The sequence below is a fragment of the Pyxicephalus adspersus genome, chromosome 1 (genome assembly GCF_032062135.1).
Source record: "Pyxicephalus adspersus chromosome 1, UCB_Pads_2.0, whole genome shotgun sequence".
Classification (NCBI taxonomy): Eukaryota; Metazoa; Chordata; class Amphibia; order Anura; family Pyxicephalidae; genus Pyxicephalus; species Pyxicephalus adspersus.
The window spans coordinates 56,666,639-56,675,020 of record NC_092858.1 but is presented as its reverse complement, the minus strand read 5'-3'; positions in this window follow the sequence as shown (position 1 = coordinate 56,675,020).

The following is an 8,382-nucleotide window of genomic DNA, read 5'->3' as shown; positions in this document are numbered from 1 at the left end:
CCTTCCTCAGATATCCATATCACTGACTGACATGGGCTTTTTGGCTTTCCACAGATTCTTTTTTTCTGAATAGACCACAAATAGATGTCAGTGAGAGGTGACATACAGAGATGGCCAACCAGTGCAACCTAAGAATGGAGGAGCAGTGGTCAACCTGGCAGGAAGGGGCACTTTCATAAAATATGGATGGTGGATTTACATGAGTATATCTTCCGGTGTATATTAATCCTGTGGTATGGAATACAGAGGGCTGGGATGGAAATTAGAGAAGTTTTGACATTTTGGCCAGACATGGGCTTTAATACATCCTCATTTATAAAATATGTTTGCTACTGGTTGCAGATATGTACTTACTGCAAAATAGTGTCTAATCAAAAAAGGCTTATTTACACATAAATGAAAATATCTTTAGGCTTTAGAAGTAAAATTTAGTCTAGGCCTACCATTTTTGTGTACAGGTTTGCTCATCTATGACCAGCAACAACCAAAAGCATGCTCTTCATTTATGGCTTTCTTTACAAATAAAACAACAAAAAAGAATTTAACTAAAGTTTGAAGCGCTAGGATTAAAAGAAATATTCCCAGGAGACAAAGATTACTCAAACAGCCATTAACATGTTTGTGTCTGTTGCTATAAACACAAAGCACATTAGGGGCAATATATCAAAACCGTGCAGGTGCTAAAACCGACATCTGCAAAATACACAAGCTTTGTGCCTTATCTTAGTATTATAAAACAATAAACGTACCAGGTGTGATGCTGGGGAACAGAAAATAGGCCCAAGTTATAGAAGTATAACTAATTAGCATAAAATATATGAATAAATGCCAATAATCTGGTGATTAAGTAGAAAAGGAGCTCAAGTAAACAGTGAATATGAATGAACAGGAAACAATTTTGGATCTTATATTTGGTTTCCATACAAGCTCAATTTATGTATGTGTGTATATATGACCTACCTGTTTGGCAGTACAACTAGCCAAATCTCAGGATCTACTGACTGTTTTGACCTAAGAGACGTTTTCTAAAGGAAGCCTCCTTGGTTTTTTGGCACATGTATTGTCCCAATTTATGAAAGGGAAATCAAAAGAAAAATGTTTGAAAGCAGGCAGAATATTACTTGACTTTCTTAAAAATTGTGTTGCTTGACTTTCGTAAAAAATAACCCATTTTACTATTTTTTCAATTCCCTTCTAACTTGATTCTTAGCCTTGTTAACTTTCTAAAACTTTGATGACAACAGGTAAGGATAGGTTAGGGAGGGGCTTATATTCAATAAATTATAGTAAAAAAAAAAGAACCCACACCCTGTACTCCCATAATGCAGGGTTCAGTGTATGAATAGGCAGCGAAATCAAGAAAACCATATTATTACACATATGCATTAGGTGCCATATTTAACAAAGTTTCATAGCTGACTGACTAGTTGTCTGAAATGTTGAAGCCAGCGGCATTCCACAGTGCTCTCCTTCCATCTTTACCAGGAATAGCACTCACTATGTGTTCATCTCATTGATCCCTTTTATTTTCTTCTTTTCCCTAACCTACCATAACTTCTATCCAGGGATACTGCGATTATAACTAATTAAATGTATCTTTTGACTTTATGTTTCCTTATTTTTTAACACATTTCAGGAATAACGATGCATGAAATACACAGCTGCCTTGGTTAGTCTTGCAAAACATATCTGTAATTACACCTTGTACTGAAACACAAAAGGTTGCTCCTAAATATTATTTTTTCTGCAATTAGTACAGTATATCAACATAGTAACATAATACATAGAGGTTCAGTAAACACAAACATGCAATAAAGCTTTAAGAGCACTGCTGTACTCCTGATCAAGACCTCTGTAATACTGATCACCCATAAGGTTGTTGCATTACCCATAGCCTCATAAGTGTTGTGAGAAATGTAATTTAGGGGCAGAGATACAAAGGTAAATGCGGTCTGCTAAAACAGAACAAACCACTGATAATGAAGTATTTAAATCCTAGGATCCATAGGGCAAAATTAATGTGTAATATCAGGTAGACCATCATATTAGAAAATAACATAACTAAATCCTCAGACCACAGTTAAAAAAAAAAATAAAAAAAAGATATGAAGCTAAAATAATAAGGACCAGGCTGGTAGGGTAAATTAAAAGCTACAAGACTTTGGTGCAAAATCTACAAAGCAGCCCTGCAGACTTTCCCTTTTATCTGTGTCCCTGTTGTGGACCATTGTTACCAAGACACAAGAGATAGGAAATCCAGAATTTTAGAGTCATTATCAGAACAAGAGGGAATGGCCAGTGTTTTGGTGACAACTGTATAAAAGAATTTCCCTCAATTGGAGGAGATTTATTCCAACGTTTGCTTCATCTTTGGTAAAAAAGCAAACAGAAATCTCTGAAACAGTATGTATACAGCAAAAATAATCTGAAAAAGGTTTCAAGCCTTTCCTGCTCTACCGAAAACATGTTTTGCCCATACCCACACTTAAAAGTTTCAGGGGAGAGCAAAATCTACAAATTGGGAATATATGGTATAAGACAGTTTTACAGGCTCTTCTGCTATTCTAAAATTTCTTACTCTGATTATACTGCACATTGCCAATTTCTCACAGTGTGAATTAAAAAACTAGGCATTAGAGCTCTGCTTTGTCTCCAGTCTGGAGAACATCCAGCACCATCCATCTGGTGCTCAACCCTTTCTTCAATAGTAGTTAGATCTGGCTATCATAGATGCCCAGTGTGTCATGTAAGTATTACCCTCACCAATCTGCAAGTAAATGCAAGTCCTGTGCATCTACCCACAAGCCCACCCATCAAGATGGTTTGAAATTTGGATAATCTTTACTAAAAGCCAGTCAATAGCTTGCATTAAGACTAATACCTAGTTTACATGAATGGTGGAGTTGTGGTACAATTATTGCTTCTTCACCAACTGTAAATATGTCTGCAGTAAAGACAACTCTTGCTATGTGTTGCTTGTGGCCACCAATAGGGGATTATTGGTAGCAGTAGCAGTTGGATCATAACTGTTCAATTATTTTATTGTTTGGTATTGATAGTTTATTTTATTATTTTATTGTCATCTGGGCTGATTATCACATGTTTGTGCACTTTTTAATGTAAAGAGTATTGAGGACAAGGGTCACTTTTCTTTAAACATTTATATAAAAAAAGTCCTTCACCAAAATCTCTGCAGTACAGTTTATTTTTATATATTTTTATATTGCATTTTATAGGTATTACAAGCTCAAACAGAAAGGCAGAGTAACCAGTAGACTGAAAAATTATTGGTTCTATTGATGCCAGAGGTTAATAAATATTTTGTCAAAAATTATGAATAGTATTTGTTTACTTCAATATTTAATAAAGTTAAAACCTAAAATATCAAATATAGCAGTTCTATGTTTCATAAATTAGTAATAAAGCCTTCAGTGTTTTAGATAAATGTGTTCAGATCAGCCTGGGAAACATTGCCCAGTAATTTATTTTTCTATACATGTTCCCATGCAGTTCATGATTTTCTATGTTCCTGGCTCCTGTTTGCTCGATACCACTTACCCAAAACTTTAGTCATGCGATGCACACTTAGTACGTCACACACGAGAGCTGCTCTCCTAAGGTTCAGGACTAACTGTTGATGCATACCTCCTAGGAACACTTATGTGTAGTCCTGGCATGCACTCAAGGGTGGCTACACAAGGGCTCCATGAGTGCTCCCAGGGAGTGTAGTTACCCAAAAACAAAAACAAAAAAAAACAAAGGACCGTGTTTTGCAACAATTGAACGCTACTGAACATTACATTAAAATACATGCAGAAAATAATCATATTCAAGGACTTTGATACATGTGTATATATGATATATGTGTACCATGAATACAGTAAGTAAGCTCAGGATTTATTAAATATTGCTTGAGGCTACTCCCACTGTGAGCCAATTTAGAAACACCACCAATTTGCAGAGAAGTGGGGCACTGTAGTATCTTGCTTAGAGCACCAAAATGGTCAAAATGAGCCCTGCTCAGATGATTGAGGTCATGTTTAAAATTTTTGTGTTCAATATTTCCTTAATTAATTTAATATATTTGTAAATATAAATTTAAATTAATATTAAATTAATATTATGATTTGGTACATATTTTTATGTTCTGCTTCCTTACAGTAATTTCCCACATTTATTAAATTAACCTCAACATTTCCTTTTCTGCTTTACATTCCACTTTTATTTGCTTGTTCACTTGACAACGCTTTTGTTTCATGACTCTTGGCTGTGTACAACCATGTACATCAACCATCGCCTCTCACACAGATTACAGTACTGTGCTAAATGTATGGAAATTGTCTGAATCTCAGGTATAATTTGTACAATTTCTTCTCATACTTTTCTAAATACAATAATATTACCATACACATTACTATTATTTCATGTCATGAATATATTCACTGCATCTTATTGTCCCAATGTTTATGCATTCTGTGACCTACTGTATATTTATATATATATATATATATATATATATATATATATAAAGCATTGTTCTTTTTTTTTTACCATGCTGTTATACATACTGTTATGTATCTTGTATAATTTCAAGCGAATGCATAAAATACTTCCAGTTAGCTTGGTTTGCCTGGTATTTTTTACTCTGTGATCAACATCTACTGTTTATATTATTGATTTTTTAATTTTAAATGCCAATCAAAATAATAATCATGACTTACAACTATGGCTGGAGCATAATGCATTTGTTCTGTAATGGAATATGGAATAGTAAAATGTAGTTTGTTTTGAAAGTGCTGCTACCTTTAGGTACTATATATGTAAACTCAATCAATAAATCTCATAGGGGTCAGTCAGTGAAAATTACATTCAGCAAACATTTTCTAGTTTATGTGTTTATTTAAAATGTAATTTTTTGTCATTTTCAATCTGAAGAATTTACTAAAATAGGAACCAGTAAATCGTCTATGAAGATCTTTGGACAGTTCCTGTTATAGAGTGACAATGATCTGTCCCTGTCTCCTATTTGCTCTAGGTAAAGAAAATGACAAGTGACTGTGATGTCGATGCACACTACACAGACATAACAAAAATCAGTTGCTTGTGATACATAATGTTATATCAAAATAAACATCATTCAGTAAGGATGTAAGTAATATATTATGGTGCTTTATAAGAAATCAAGATCAAGCTGAGGGGGGAAATGTGTATCCACCTTGGCAGGGCTGGGTTTAAGGAGGGGAAATGTGTAACAACCTTTACTTTAACCAAATTACCATTCTTCTGATACACACAATACACCCTGTTTTTTGTTGGGATAATAATTGGCCACAACTTTAATGTAACAAAGTTTGTTTAAACAATAGAAAAGGCCTTTAACAGTACGTAGAGTATAAATACCATGACCATCTGTATCATCCATCAGCTTGTTGGGTATTCCTGTAAATCTCATACCATTAAACTTCTCACACAAATCTCCATCTGTAGGGGCTTAACCTTCCATTCACCATTTTCTTCATTCAGCACTATCAGTTCTATTTGGATGATGCAGCAACAGAAAACAAGAGAAAACCTGACCCAACCACACATACCATCAGAAAAATAGACATTGGGCCAAGTGGGACGACTTTATGATTTCACTGCATCTTCTGAATAGGGATGCCTCTGGCATTCTGGCGAAAATTTCCTCGAACTTCCGATGGGTCCGCAAAATTTCGGCGAACTGATTTTGCGGAACCATCAGAAGATCGAGGAAGTTATTTCGATCCCCGGCACTAGAGGTTAATTAACCTCTAGTGCCCCAGGATCGCAGTGAATTCTCAGGGCTGCATTGATTCTTGCAGTGGATTGCACTGGAACTGCAGATGAACTCTCGATGGAGTTTCCCCTTTGAGAGTTCATCTGCAGTTCAGTTCTTACAGTCACCGTGCTGATAAGTACAGCCCGGTGACTGTGGGAACTGAACTGCACATGAACTCTCAATGGAGAAACTCTATTGAGAGTTTGCCTGCAGTCACAGCTGATTGGGGGCACCCGCGTGCCTCCAATCAGCTGTGACTGCAAAGTTTTTACGGTCACCGGGCTGTACTTATCAGCCCGGTGACCGTGGGAACTGAACTGCAGATAAACTCTCAATGGAGAAACTCCATTGAAAGTTCATCTGCAGTTCCACTGCGATCCGGGGGCACTAGAGGTTAATTAATTAACCTCTAGTGCCCTGGGATCACAGTGGATTTTCAGGGCTGCATTAGTTCATGCAGCCCTGGGAATCCTGTGTGCGATTCCTGTCACTAGAGGGCAAATGGGGACAAGTCTCCCCGTTTAAAACCTCTAGGGCTCGCTGATTGGCTAAGAAAAGCTTTCCTCAGCCAATCAGAGAGCACTATAGATTTTGAATGAGGAGACTTGTCCCCATTTAACCTCTAAAGCCGGGGATCGCACACTGAGCTGATCAATGAATGCATCTGCATTCATTAATCAGCACAGTCCGCGATCTTTTTTTTAACTTCGTTCTCATTTGGCGAATATACACCGGCCGTTCTTGCTTACAATTTCGGTAAGTGAGAACGTTTAAATTCACAGCGAGATTGAGTTTTAAAAACTCGCTTGCTCATCCCTACTTCTGAAATGGTACCTTCTTTTTGCTGCCAAAAGCCGTTATGCTCTTTGGCTTTGCCCCTTCTGTTTCTTTGTTTCTCCTTCACCTTACAGTAACCTCCCCCTTTTACAGCCCTGCGCAAATCAATTCACCCTTCTCCTTTGTGGCACTTAGTTTAGGTTGTCGGATGTAAATTTAGGAAACCAAAGCAAATTGCAGAAAACAAAAACCAATTTAGGCCATTAACATTCAGCATACGGGTTTTCATAAAATATTAAACCAGGCAAGTACTAATATATGTACCTGTACAAATAAAAACCTATACAAAAGTGCGACCTTAATGATAGTATGAAATGTGCAAAAAATCAAGAAAGTTCCATTAGGGGCAAAGCCTGTCTGTATCAACAGTTAGGCAATACTGAGGATCTACAAATTATTGGCACACAACAAAAATAAAATAACCCCAAGCTGATCTCATAGAAAGCAAATGGATACACAAAACACCCTGAATAAACCAGAGATTGTTCATTCTATGTATTTATCAAAATAACAGCAAGCCTTAGACCTAACATCAAGGGCAATCTCATTCTTGGTTATATACAGTGAATGAAGATGCATCCTACAGAAATATTGAACTGTTTTCTGAGACATTAAATAGTTCTTATATGGATTTGGTAATGTTAAATTGCACTAAAACCAATATTAATGATGAATTAATATAAATATTCTTGTTGGTGGGGGGCATTCTTATGTTTATAGCATTCTTTTATTATTTTTTCATTTTGCCTCAATCTGTTTTTTTTTGCACTTTAGCACAGTAGGTATGCACTAGTGAATATTTATCTTCAGCTTAATCTAGTTTATGTTTCTCCTATTTTATCATTTACATCTTTTGACTACAGGGACTCGGTTATTTGCATTCAATTGATGGATTTTCACTCCTCATTACCCACAGATCTCAAAAACTGTTTACATTTATGTTTTCATTGTTCCTGACTAGTTTGGGCCATTCTCGATCAACAATTTTTGGCTGTTTTATGCATCTGCACTCCCATACTTAAGTCCTTTTTGTTGTTTGTTGTTTCTTTGCAATCTTTGTGACAAATGTCCCTTATACTAGGTACTGCTCATATTGAGTCAAATTGTATCCCATATGGTAGGTGCTGTCTAATTTGAATCAAATTATGTCCTTTACAATAGGTCTGTTAAAATAAAGGTGAACCTACACAAAATAAATACCAAGTAAGTGCGTTCCCTCCTTAAAGCGGATCTTTCTTTATCTTTATGTCTGTGTGAATAAATTCCTGGCATGTCACAATATACAGTAACTATAATTTTTCAGAAATCAAATCCACCTTGTTATTAGCAAGCAGTTCTTTAGTGCCAATCAGTCACATTGCTTCTGATAAGATGATGTTATCATTTTGCTGCAGGAAGAAGAAAGCATTTTCCTAGTTTCCCTTACCCACTTGTGAGACTGCACCATTGTCTGCAGATTGTCAGTCAGCTTGTCACTGACAGGCTCTACATGGCAGCAAGGCAGCTTCAAACTGGGTCTGTCCTATGCTTCTTAATGACAAATTCACTTAACGACCAGATCTCAGGGACAGAACCTGGCCGTTAAGCAATGAGCATCTGTACTGTGATTCATCAGTCAAAGGGAAAGGATTCCTCAAGAACTGAGAACTGATGCCTGACAAGCCTTCTCAATGTCCATAGGAAAATCTTCAAAGTTTTGGCACTTGTCATCAGCAGCAGGCATGTTAGCTATCTGGGGGACCTTG